General features: G+C 41.5%; 1 long non-coding RNA gene across 3 annotated transcripts in view; it reads left to right on the forward strand.

Moving 5' to 3' along the window:
• The window catches only part of LOC141132456 (uncharacterized), a 431,887-nt gene that overhangs the window by 285,473 nt on the left and 132,156 nt on the right, over positions 1-14,258 (forward strand). Inside the window, exon 5 of one of the 3 annotated variants that reach the window (XR_012242907.1) lies at positions 1,210-13,489. The exons of 1 other annotated variant lie outside the window; for it this stretch is intronic. This is a non-coding gene — a long non-coding RNA (uncharacterized lncRNA). Of the gene's footprint in view, positions 1-1,209; positions 13,490-14,258 lie in introns of those variants that run through there. One more of the 3 variants, XR_012242908.1, reaches the window with a different exon arrangement.

Raw genomic sequence — 14,258 nt, forward strand, 5'->3', positions numbered from 1 at the left:
GGTGGGCTAATATCTGCTGGGTCCAGTGGGCAGAAGGGTAGAATGATTCCGCCGTGACCTGGAATGCAAGCTGGTTTGATTGGCAGCTCCCTCTGGTCCGGCTCTTCCGCCTGGTATCGCGGTGACATCACACGGGAGCGCCGGTGGACTCTGGCTTGGCTCCTGAGCATCCACAGCTTCACACCAGCGGCTGGTTGCATTGTCATGGCAGACTCATTATAGCCCTCTGCCCACTGAACCCCACAGACAATAGCCCACCCATACCCATCTATACCGGCCTGGTATTATATGTATTGCAATTTGTTTAATAAACTGTTAAGCCTCTACATCAGCTTGGTACTGTTTGACTGGAGGCTCCACACCCCCATTGAGTTACGGATAGCCCTGTCTTCATCCCTCCTACCTTATCCAGCAGCCTGATGTCCAAATTTCCTGCTGCTGCCATGTTCCTCTCTTCCTTTGGATCAAGCAGTTTGTTCCCTCAAGATGTGTTACCAGCACAAAACTCAAATTACATAACCCATCAATCTAGTTTGCTGCAATCATATAAACCCACTCAAGAAATGGTGGAATACAATAGTAGTGAAAAGTGGATTGCGCTAACTTCTATGTATAATAACCACTCCTAAAACATTTAATGTGCAAATTGTGCAAAATAGAAAAAATTATATATTAATCCTGTAATAAAGTGCTTTACTATTTTTTATATATATATTTTTTTATATTTATTTTTCCACTTTCATTTCTTAATATTTTGTTAGCACTAGCACTTTAAATAGTGATTGGTAATACCATAAGATATTTCACTAAGATACTTTTAAATCAGGATTATTATGTGGGGAAAAAAAATTATTTTTTTATATATTAAATAGCTGGCATAGTAAAGCACTTTATTACAGGATTAATATATAATTTTTTCTATTTTGCACAATTTGCACATTTTATGTTTTAGGAGTGGTTATTATACATAGTTAGCGCAATCCACTTTTCACTACAGTTTGTTCCCTCACCCACAGGCACTGATGACCTAACTCCCGTGTATGTGTCCAAAGTTACATTATCTCAGCACCCATCTCCATTCCCTTATGAGCCAGAACTGTGCACTGTACTGCACCTGTCCCTGAGTTAAAACTTGCTATCAGACAGGTAAAAAGTTTTTTTGGCAGAAGAAACTTAACTTTTAGACTAACCAAAGCCTTTTACATTCAGGATTTTTTAAGCCAAAATGGTTGGAGGATCAATTCATCAGAGTATTGTGAAGCTCAGAAGAGGATGACACATGAATCGAAACCCCCACCCCACCCATACAGCAAACATGTCACCAAAACTTTTTGTGATGATAGTTCGTGCCATGAAAGCAATATCCCTTTAAGTCAACAGGTAGAAAGGAAGGCCAAAGAAAGAGAAAAAGAAATTAAGAAAAATAGGAGAAGACCTAGAAATCTCCTTTTAATGCTTATACTATAGGCAAAACTTTATTTTGGATAGAGCTAGGGGAGGTTACAACTCCTGTCATACTTTTTTCACCATCTGTGTCCCATTGCAGAGTTTTCCTTTCACTTCCTGCCCCATAGCCAAACGGGAAGTGGGAGAAAATCCTTGCAAATTAAGAGAATTCCTTGGGGACCCCCAGGTCACCATAACTAATGCCCACATTGGAAGATTTCCCCTCTATTACTTTTCTGGGGACAACCCAAAATTTAGGATTTTCTTTTACTCTCACTTTCAATGATAATGGTAAACAGGACAAATAGAGTAGTTGAATCTCCTTAGCAGGGGCACAGAAAGCAATAACAGCTGACAGGCATTCTAATCCCTCTGCTCTCTATCCAAAACTAAAAAAAGCTTTGCCTTTAGTTATACTTTAATTCTACGGATGTCAAGCCGGATGTTCGTATACCCAGCCTGTGAACCCCATTGTTTTTTTTCAAATTGCTTCACCCTATTAATTACACTAGCAATCCTCTCATAGACAATGATCCACAAGATTTTGTTTGGTTTGAGTTAAGGAAACTGAGGATTTTTTTCCATGCTCATGCAAATGTGCATTTAACCGCAATAAGAATGAAAAATGTCAGCCTCTACAAGCTACAAGGTGCATCTGGCACATGTTCATTTAGTAAAGCAAGATGGGGCTGTTGTATACTTAAAGTGTTTGTAAAGTTAGAAGGTTATTTATCTTAATGCATTCTATGCATTAAAAAGCCTTCTGTGTGCAGTAGCCCCCCTCAGCTCTCCTAATACTTACCTGAGCCCCCTCTCTATCCAGTGATGTTGCACGAGACACTCGGCTGGCCAGAACTCTCCTCCTTCTTGGCTGAGACAGCAGTGCAGCGCCATTGGCTCCCGCTGCTGTCAATCAAAGTCAGTCAGCCAATGAGAAGAGAATTGGGGCGGAGCCGGGCCTGCAGCTCCGTGTCTGTGGCTTAGCTTGGGGGACCCCATAGCAAGCTTCCATGGGGCCCGAAAAGAGGAGGATCTGGGCTGCTCCGTGCAAAACCACTACGCAGGGCAGATAAGTATGACATGTATCTTTTTTTTTTTTTTTTTTTTTTTTATATAGGTAAAAATAACACTTTACAAACACTTTAAGGTAAAGAAAAATTGCAGCCTGGCCATGAACAGACTAGCATATACAACCCAAGTGTTTTGTAGACAAAACTACCCCTCCTTACATAATAAGGGCTTAAAGCCCATAGTATAGCAGCAAAGAAAAACTGCAGCCAACTACCTGAAAATGAGATACTGAGAGCGAAAAGTAGTTAAACACAGTAAAATAAAGAAACAAGAGAGGGCGCACAGGGCTAGTACATTATTCCACAAATTCTAATAAAAATTATGGTAAAAAGAACTACTTAGTGTTCCCAGATTGACTAGCCATGTGTTGCTTTATGAGCATGTTTGTAGGTAGTTCTTTTCATCATACTTTTTATTAAAATTTGTGGGATAATGGACTAGGCCTGTTCGCCCTCTGTTTTTTTCAGTGATCATAGAGCATCCCTAGTCTTGGTGGACTGCAAAGGTTCAAGAGATTATCCATGTGTGTGTTGGAATAGTACTTGTAGCCCACCTGGTTATCATGCTTATGCGCAGGAGAGAATTGCTGTTGCAGTAAAATAAAGGTCCCGGGTAAATATAAAGCTAAGACTACAGAAAAAAGGGAACAAGCATGCCAGGTCTAGTGGCCCACTACAGAGCAACATTCAAGGAGCGAAGTCCCAGCCAGATGTTGGGCTGGAGAGGAACGTGGATCAGCTTCTTGCAATATCATGCCCAGTTGCAGAAGCAGATCTTCTCCCTCTGAAAAGGAGGTGAAGGTATAGGTTTTGTAATTGTAGGGGAGGAAAAATCGCAGAGGGAATGCTCAACTACATTTGATCTCTCTGTGCAATAATGCAATAATGCCTGGAGTAGAGGTTTAGGAGCTCTGCTGATATTTGCTGAATTTAACATTTAGATGCACAAAGACTTATGCAGAACGTCTAATGACAGACCAGCAGAATGATTCCCTAGAATTCTTCATCGCTAATTCTTTGATGCCATAATAATGAGGCTTTACAATAATGTCCCTAAGCAGACCATCAGGACAAGCAATTTGTAGAGCTTGATGAACTCTATCCAGCTCCAACTTATGGTTTGTGATATCAGGAAGAAGATCTTTAAGGAAAGACTGCACCTCAAAATTCACTTCCTTAATGGATCCCTGGAGTCCCCAAATTCTAATATATACCATTGGGATCTGTTTTCAAGATCATCTAACTTGGCCAGAACCTGGTCTAGTTGTTGTTGCAAGTCCTCAGTTCTCTTGGTATTTTGATTGGTGTGAGATAGTGGCATCCAGGTTCTATTGTTCTATAGTTTGTTTTCTTTGATGTCTAGTAATCTGCAAAGCTGATTTAGCCAATCCTTTGTTGAAAAAGATCTGAGATTTTTTGGAAATGTAACTGATGTCCTATATCATCTATTATTAAAATATTAAAATTATGCCATCTATTGTTCTCTTGATCAGGGACATCCTCCCAGGGGAGGTTTTACTTACAGGAGATGATGAATTCTCAAGTTGAGAAGGTGGCACAGGTACACAGTCCTGTGATTTCCCCATAGCTTCCAGGCCATGTGTCTGGAGGAACTGAGGCATCTTTCCTGCAGCTGCTGTGGAGCATGACACTAGCTGGGGTCTGGAGCAGGCACTCCTCTCCGTTCCTTTAGACATCTAACAGATTGGAGGCGTATATTGGAGCACCTCGCCTATCCAGTACGTCTGCTGGGTCCCCCAGGGACTAAATTCAGCTAGATCGGTGCACAGCTTGGTAGCTAGGCTGCCATCTTGTTGAGCTGCACATAAGAGCATCCTAAACAAAGCATTTTTAAATTGTTCCTAAACCTCAGATATGAAAAATGAACAAAGAATATCATTATGTAGTTTTTACTATCTTGAGTCCAAAGCAGTGTGGATCATCTCTGATTTCCCATTCCCCTGCTATCTGCATGGGTCACAGATAGAAGTCTAATGGCCCGTACACACAATTTGAAAATTGGACGACAGATCGTCCATTTTTTATTGCATTCTACTCACATATCGAAAATGGAGAGGTTACTAAAGTGAAGAAAATTCTCGTACGACAGAATAAAAATTTGGAAGTGATGTCATGTGTTGTAGTGTATTTCTATTGTGTTTTCGGACAACTACTGTACTGATTAAATAAAATCGTACAATCTGGTATCGTACGAGAACGTTTTGTGTTCTCGTATCGTGTTTGTCCGATAATATCAGATGAACTGTCGTGATTGGCTCTCGGAAGCTCTGTACTAATGATCTGATTATTGTTCGATCGCTTCGAAAGCACTATTTTTCATCTGATTTTCGTATCCTGTATATGGGCCATAAGACAAAATTTTCTTAATGTGTGTGTATTATACTCACATGCGTTTCAATAATTTTTTTTTCCCCCATTTGCTTGCCTTATGTGCGTACATACATAATTTGTGTGTTGAGCATTTTTTTGCAGCTTAAAAACTCCTCCCCATGTTATTCTATGCCGGCCTCATGCACACACAGGCTTTTAGAAGCTGTAAGTAGCATAGGCGTTTTCAAGCTGCAAAAAAAAAACCATGGCCAGCATATTCTGAAGACCAATGCTACAGCTGTAAAACCGTCTGACGCTGCTAAAGACTACAAAATGCAGCTTAACGCTGGATACAGCATTAAGCCTTGTCAATCTTCTTTTTTTTTTTTTTTTTGACATGTCAAAAGCAATGGTTCCCTATGAGAGCCATCTGAACTGATCTGACATTCAGCCCATTGATTTGAATGGAAGTCACATCCAAGTCAGATCATGATGATCCAACTTGTGCTCTGAAGATCTTAAAGGGGAACCCCAGGGCAAAATAAATAAAAAAATGGAGTCTGGTATGGATCTTGAGAGGGAAAATTACGCCAAAATGAAAACAAAAAGGGTGTGGGGTCCCCCCCGATACTATACCAAGGGTCTGGTATGGATTTTAAGGGGAACCCCCATGCCAACAAAAAAAAGGCATGGGGTTGCCCCAAAATCCATACCATACCTTATCTGTGCATGCAGCACGGCAGGTCAGGAAGAAAGGGTGGGGGGTGAGCGAGTGCCCCCCTGCACCATACCAGACCACACACCCTCAACATAGGAGGGGGGTGGGTGCTTTGGGGCAGGGGGCTCTGCGCCATCCATCCCAAAGCATCTTGTTGTCTCCATATAGATGTGGTTGTGGGGGTCTGCAGGCAATGGACTTATCGGAATCTAGAAGCCCACTTTAAGAAGGGAGCCCCCAGATACTGCCCCCCCATGTGTGTAGCGTATGGGATACATTGTGGTAGAGATAAAATGGTGTTAGTTTTTAGTAAAAGGGGAAGCTTGATGGAGAGGTGCGCTTCAGCATCTGACACCTATTACAGCTCTGCAGAGTGTCCTGTATCCTAGGACACACTTCAGCCCATGATCTTCAATCTTCTGGCCCCACAGAAACTGCAGCAGCTGCTCCTATGGTGATTGTTCTGCCATTGCTAATGGTAAAACTTTAGTATTTGTTTAGTTTATTGGCTTAACCACAAATTTCCTCTCCAAGTATTTTATTTCTTGTGACAAAGAAAATCTAAAATTGTATGAATGTGAGAGAAGTTGTTTAATGAATCTCTATAACAAAAATAACAGCTGGAAGTCACAATTCCAGAAATGGAACAGTGTCCTATTAAATCCAACACTGGGTTCATTAAATAATTTATAATAAACTGTCATTAATATCCTATCATGCATATTAATGAGGTTTATATAATTTTCTATTATGTTACTTGTATTTCAGAATTCAAGCTAAAACCATTTGTATCTTTATCATGTTTCTTTTCTGTAACAAATATTAACCTGTACCTTTATTCTACTGGACCAAAAAGCTAGCATTTTAGTGAAGCATGTCTTGTTCCTAATTTATCCAAAAAAAAAAAAAGTTTTAGGTAGTTTTATTTAGGGTTGGAATGACCACAGTTTTTTCTTCCTTGCTCTATGTGCCAACATTTGTGGACTTTCTCTTCATTTCCTTTCCTAGAGGCTGATGATACCAGGAGAAGAGGTTAATATAAAAATATAAAATATGCAATAATTGGAAATCTGTAATGAGGGCACGTGTGTGCTTTTTTTTTTATTAAGAGATAGGAGGCTTTATTAACACAGGAATACTTAAAGAGGCTGTAAGGGCACTTTCACACTGAGGTGCGCCAGGGGCGTCGTCGGTAAAGCACTGCTAGTTTTAGCGGCGCCTTACTGCCGTTTTAGAGGCGCCTTTCAGGTTAAAAGCACCCGCAAAGCACTGCGGCAGGCACTTCAGCGGTGCTGCCTATTGATTTCAATGGGCAGGGGGATTTATACACCGCTCCTAAAACACCTCAAAGATGCTGCTTGCAGGACTTTTTTTTAACGTCCCGCAAGCGGGCCGTGACAGGAGAAGCGCTTTTCAGGCGCTATTTTTAGCGCTATAGCGCCTGTAAAGCGTGAAAGTAGCCTAAAGGCTGGAGATGTTAAAAAGGCCTCTCAAATACCTATGCAAATAATACAATGGACAGCACATAGTACTGTTCACATTATAAAAACATGAAGCATTAGCATTGCATCGCTTCAAAATGGAAGCCTCATATGGAGTCAGGAGGCGTTTGAAGCCCTTCAATGCCTCCCATTCAAGTCTATGGTAACGCTCAGCAAACGCTCTGGCAGGCATTTGCAGCGTCGTTGCAGTGCGGTTGCGGAGCGTTAAAATTTGTTTCGTTCTGCCACTTTCCATTGTGGAGCAGTTTTATTGTGCCTTAACACTTATCAAATGCTTCAAAACTGCATATAGGGCATTTAGGGAGCGCTTTTAACGCTTTTAAAACACCATAGATAAAGCTCATTGACACCAGTCTGACGCCCATACTAACGCTACACAAATGCTAAGGAGCATTTGTTAGGCATTAGAAATGTAATCAAGTGTGAACAAGTACTTATAATGATGGGCCTGATTATTTATTTCTTCTTTGAGGTGTGAAGGTTTTTCACCTGGTGTTGGGAGAACATGTAATACAGGAGGAAGGAGTAATCACTAAGCACTGCTGGTGGAAGACGTGATATAAAAGGACACTTGTATATGAGTTGATAGGACTTTTCACATTTTTGCATAATACCACAGTTGGAGAGATTGACACTACAATTTATGTATGCTTCATTTGTATAAGAATTATTATATATACATGTGTTGTGCTGCACTATGAAAGTATAAATGATTTTTTTTGGTGTTTTGAGATCACTAATGCCCATACATGCAAGCGGAATGTCCGACAGAAAAAGTCAGACGGGATCTTTTCATCGTATATTCCGATCGTGTGTATACCTCATCGGACTTTGTACATTGAAAATTCTAACATGTTCTAAATATTTCCGATGGAACCAATTCCTATTGGGAAAACCGCTCATCTGTATGCTGTTCCAATGTACCAAAAACGACGCATGCTTTGAAGCAAGTACGAGACGGAAGCTATTGGCTACTGGCTATTGAACTTCCTTTTTCTAGTCCCGTCATACGTGTTGTACGTCACCGCGTTCTTTACGGTCAGACTTTGGTGTGATTGTGTGTATGCAAGACAGTTTCAGCGGAACTTTTAAAGTTTATTCCGACGGGAAAACCAGTCGTGTGTACACCCATGTAAAGGCTGTGTTTGTCCACTCAGGATTGCACGGGTGTTCTGTGCATCCCTGTACAGGCAGTCCCATTCATAGCAATGGCTACATGGACCAATGGCATAGCAATGGCTACATGGACCAATGGCGGCCCGTGGAAATTTCTTTGGGGGGGGGGGGGGGCAAACAGTATGCCACCCACCCCGGTTGGTCAGTAGCACTTACCCCATCACCGGCGGCTTCCCCTGCTTGGCAGCCTCCTGTTCTCCTGCTCTCCACGAGACGGCAGCAGCGACTTCCGTTTCCTCCCTTCTCCTCGGCAACCAATCTGGAGTCTTCTCTTTTCGCCCAATCGAAAAAAGGGGTCTCAGAGCCACTTCTGATTGGCCGGATTGAGGATTAGTGTTTGAACAGCAAATATTCATGAATATTCGCTGTTGTGACACACCTGGGTGGGATTGAAGCGCATTGTGTGACCTGAGCCCACACTATTTTGAAGCCTATTAGAGCCTATGACTCTAATCAGGTACTTAAAAAAGAAAACCCTTCAATTTATAATTTATGCGCACAATGTCCTGAAAGGGGCTGGACGCATGAATAGAGTGTGGCTGCGGTAGCCGTGAATAGATTTATGCTATGCATTAATCTATTTATTGCATATAGGGGTGGCATGAGAGAGGGAGCGGGCCGCCACTTACATGGACACAGTCGCTGCTCCTAATTTGAAAGCAGTGCAGGTTCCTGAAAGCAGACAGTGTATGTTTGAGGACCTACACCCATAGGGCTTTCAAATTGTGAGCAGTGGCTCTGTCCATGCAGCTGTTGCATTCCAATTCCATGAATGCAATTACCTGCACAGGGATGCATGGAACACCTATGCATACCTATGTGGCCAAATGCATCCCTGCACAGGCATACAGTTAAGTACACCTGTGTGAAGGAGGCTGAAGGGTTACAACCTGTGTCAGCTTTTTATTGCTGTCTGTGTAACTATTTTGCAAAGCAAAGTGCAGAGCTCCATTTAATGTCATTTTTCTTTTCTTATTGCCGTATTAAACCCAAAAGCAAATATTTATTATATTGCAGCTTACCAATTCTTAGATGAGATGGCTGCATTTGTTTTCTTTTTAGACTTTCTTTTATTTTAACCTGGTGATGTAACTAGTAAGTCTATTTTCAGGCTAAGCTGTCCTGCATTTTACATATTACATTTTTGGTTTTGGGTTTATAACCGCTTTAAGCTCAATCAAACCTCACCAATAACAAACATACCTCTCAGCTTTGGACCCTGGGAAAGAGTAACAATGAACATTATTAAATAGGGTCAGCACCTTCTTCTTTATCACTTCTTTATACACTATGCTGCAGTCTTGTACTCACACAATACTCCTTAACTGGTTCCCGACCAGGCGCCGCAGTCATACTGTGGCAGGTTGGCTCCCTTTGGCGAGCCGTCGTAGCTGTACGTCGGCCGCTTTAAGAGCACTAGTGGGCCCACCGCGTGGAGCCAATGCGCGTGCCCAGTGGTCGCGATGTCCACCAGTCAGTCGATCGCTCCTGAGAGACAGAACGGAGGTCTGTCAATGTAAATAACCAGATCTCCGTTATGTCAGCGGTGAGGGGACTGATCAGTTGTTCCTAATGCTTAGGAACAACGATCGGTCTCCTCCCCCAGGCAGTCCCATCCTCCCACAGTTAGAAACACTCCCTAGGTAACACATTTAAACCCTTGATCGCCCCCTAGTGTTTAACTCCTTCCCTGCCAATGACATTTATACAGTAATCAGTGTTGTTTTTTTTAGCACTGATCGATGTCAATGGTCCCAAAAAGTGTCAATCTGTCTGCCGCAATGTCACAGTCCAAATAAAAATCACAGATCACCACAATTACTAGTGGAAAAAAAAAATTATATAAAAAATGCCATAAATATATCCCCTATTTGTAGACATCATAACTTTTGCGCAAAGCAATAAACATACACTTATTGCAACTTTTTTTACCAAAAATATGTAGAAGAATACATATCGGCCTAAACTGAAGAAGAAATTTGGGGTTTTTTTTTCAATTGGGATATTTATTATAGAAAAAGTTAAAAATATTTTTTTTTTTTTTCGAAATTTACGAAATTGACTTTTTTTTTGTTTATAGTGCAAAAAATAAGAAAACGCAGAGGTAATCAATTACCACCAAAAGAAAGCTCTATTTGTGGGGAAAAAAAGGACGCTAATTTTGTTTGAGTATAGCATCACACGACCGTGAAATTGTCAGTTAAAGGGACGCAGTGCTGTATCGCAAAAAATGGCCTGGTCATTAAGGGGGCAAATCTTCCGGGGGTTACCTTATATACTCAAGTAAAGGCCGACCCAAATATAAGCTGAGTCACCTAATTTTACCACAAAAAAACTGAAAAAATGTATTGACTCGAGTATAAGCCTAGGGTGGGAAAATGTAGCAGCTACTGGGTAAACAATGCCCATTTGCAGCCTCACTGTGCCCATTTGCAGCCTCACTGTGCCCATTTGCAGCCTCACTGTGCCCATTGGAAACCTCACTGTGCCCATTTGCAGCCTCATTGTGCCCATTTGCAGCCTCTGCAGCCTCGCTGTGCCCGTTTGCAGCCTCGCTGTGCCCATTTGCAGCCTCGCTGTGCCCATTTGCAGCCGTACCTATGATTACTAAAACAGCGGGTGTCTCCCACTGTGTTATGCAGTCTGTTCGGTGGCCGTCCATTGTAACAAAGCCCCGCCTCCTCGTCCGTGATAGACGGAACACTGATATAGTTTCCCAGCATTGTATTAGTGTTCCTCTATCACGGATGAGGAGGAGGCGGGGCTTTGTTACAGTGGGTGGCTGCCGAACAGACTGCATAACACACCCGCTGTTTTAGTAATCAAAGGTATGGCTGCAGAAGGTCACCCTCACTCAAGTATAAGCCGGGGGGGGTTTCAGCCTGAAAAATGGGCTGAAAAACTTGGCTTATACGCGAGTATATACGGTAAGTGGTTAATTACTGTGCTAGTGGCAGTCCCATAGACACGCAATCACGTCAACACAAAGGATCATTTAAAAAAAAAAAAACTGAAACTTTTCCATTATACAAATCTTTTTCTACCTTAGGCACCATTCACAATATGGCATTCCGGTTGGCGGATGGAATCTCTGTGATTCTGCCTACAAGTCAGATTTGCTGCAAAACAAGGGACGCGCTTGCAATCCTGTACTTTCAATGACATCCAAATCCCGGGACACGATTTTGCCGCAATTGTCAGATGAATCACGGTAAAATCGTGCAAACAGAACCACGGGACACCTGTTGCCCAAAAAGTTCTACGACAGGCGTCCTGCGATTGTTTGCGCAATTTTACCCAATTTGTCAATCATGGCAAAATCCCGCCACAATTTGAGTGCCCCTGAAAATAACAGGGATTACAAGGGTGTCCCGCGATTTGTGGTGATTCAGAATCCGGAACGCCATAGTGTAAACGGAGCCCAAGCCTGGGTTCACACATCTGCGGTGCGAATTGAAGCTCAGGTTTCACTGGGAAGATAAAAATCAGTTGTTCAAAGGTTTCTCTGCATTGTAGCTGCGGATCAGTGAGCAGGGAGAGGGGGAGGTGTAGTGAGGAGAAGGAGAAAATCCATGTTCAGAACGCAATGCATCTGCGAATCAGATGCGTTCCCATAAGAGATAATGGGCTTGTAATTCACACCGCAATGCTCAAAAAACGCACACGTTTTTTGTGAAATGTGCAGTGCGAATGCAACGCACATATGTGAACCAGATACATTCAAATGAATGTATTTTAAAATGTCCTGTGAATTGGATGGGGTGTAAGCTGCATCTAATTCGCATAGGTGTGAACGGGGGCTAAAAGAGAGCTTCATTAAAATACTTGGTAACTACTTAGCGAACACAAGTTAGGACAATAAAAACTTAGGTCAGAATGATGTAATGTACAACATAGCATGCAAACTGCAGTGTTCAGAGTATGTAATCTACAGCATAGTGTATTGAGTGCAAAGCATTAGTGGCCAGTATATGGGCAGGTGCCCCTGGATGTAAACTATAGGATGCAATTTCCTTCTCCTGTTCATGTCCAATTACATGCAAACAGCTGTGGACAGCCAACTACAGTGTTGGTCGTCCATTGATTTGGAAAAGCTTCCTGTCCGCAACTGATAGGAAACACCTGCCCATACCCACCGCAGAATTACACTGATCTGGGCAGTGTACCAGCCTAGTCTGTCACATGCTTGAGCCCTAAATGCAACTTTACTAATCAATTGCCTGAAATAGAATACCCAATACATGGTTTTGAACGTTGAAAAATCCTGTTTTCCAGAATGATGTCTGGTTACATGCAGGCATTATTAACTTGAATAATATAGCCTAGAAAGAATTGCATTTCTGCATCTTTTTGTTCAGTTTTATCAGAAGATTTTGTTTTACCACTGCCTAACTTCATTTTTTCACTGAGAGCTTTATCAAACCCGTTATCTGAACTCTGCTGTAAAATGGGACATTTACTTTATCACTTCATTATCTGCTGAAAGAACATCGAAAGGACCCAACACACTTGCCGCAAATTGCAATATAAAAAGTTTGCTTTAGTTTCCACAGCAAAGATTATTTTTTTGTTTAAAAATCATGTCTGTGTTAACATGGTTCCTAACTTGGCTGTAAACAAGAAAAATTCAAAAATGGCACTATTAAAAATTGGCCAACTCCAAAGAAAGTGCAAATACTATGGCTCACGATACATTTGGCAACACGCTCGTTTTAACAAGCTGCCTACATCAAAATATTCCTTCTATTTTACTTTCATTCTGCATTTCATATACTTTTGTCTGCTATAAAATGTTATGCTGCTGTGCAATTTTTTTTTATCCTTGTGTAGTTTAGTATTTATAACCCCACATAACACAAAATCTGTGCAATCAGTATAATGGAGTTTAACATTCGTAAAAATTGAATAAACTGCTTCCTATACTTTGCCTGTGTGAATTAATTTTTATTTCCATTCACTTTGCAACTGCTGGTATATTTGTTGTTGGTTTAAAAAAAAAAAAAAAGATCAAAGTCCATGGAATACACATCCCACTGAACTAAGGGGGTGTAGAGGGTGATGTCACTGTCCCTAGGCAGAATGTTAAAGAAAAACTCTACCAGTATCTGATTTTACAAACCTGGTAACAATTCATATGCTGCTTTCATGTTACTATGGCAATGCTGGGGATGTTCTATAGTCTGTGTAAAGATGCAGATAGTGTAAAAAGTACAGACCTTTTTATTCTTCTATTTAGTTTTTAAGATATTACCTATCCTTAAAAGCGCATCCTACCTTTAAGACTGTTACTGTCATATTTAGGATCTAACATGGCACATGGTTGCATTCTCCAACCCCCCACTCTTAAACCCCCCAACACACACACACACCCTTACCTGAATATCTAGGTACTTCTCTGTGCAGTCTGGCTGCAGCCCTACAGCCACATGATCCATTCACAGGGATCAGTAAATGGGAAGACTACAAGTCCCACCAGGGACTCACAGATCTCAATAGAGCACATGTGCACTGATTTTTTTTCTTTAAGGTGGACCTTTTGTCAGAAAATTTTAGTCTAGCTAGGTCACCTCAGGCTGGCTCCTGAATTGTTCTTTAATTTTTTTGGCACTGTGCCGAAAATATAGAGGCCGATATGCTGATTGCCTAAAGATTTAATGCTGCCCTGGGCTGCATCAAAATGGCAAGAAGAAACTGCAACAATGCTGGAGGCAATTTACAACACACATGCATTTTGGTAGCATAATTATTAATGTGGAATGTATGTTCCTTGCAAAAGAACATTATTTTTTTTTTTCCAAGTTATTATGGGTAAAGTTCCACTTTAAGCTTGCCTCTTGTGTAGGATAATATGGATGCTTCGGCACACAGATAGGACAATTGTCCCCAATTAGGCATTGTAACGGAACCTGGTTCCCACACCCCACTTGATTGCTTCCGTCAGTATACAGCCTCCTCCAGTCTGAACATCAGAGATCAGATATTATAGCCGATCGTACAAGACTAGCCGACAATAGC

This window comes from Aquarana catesbeiana, linkage group LG03 (genome assembly GCF_042186555.1).
Source record: "Aquarana catesbeiana isolate 2022-GZ linkage group LG03, ASM4218655v1, whole genome shotgun sequence".
NCBI classification, from domain to species: Eukaryota; Metazoa; Chordata; class Amphibia; order Anura; family Ranidae; genus Aquarana; species Aquarana catesbeiana.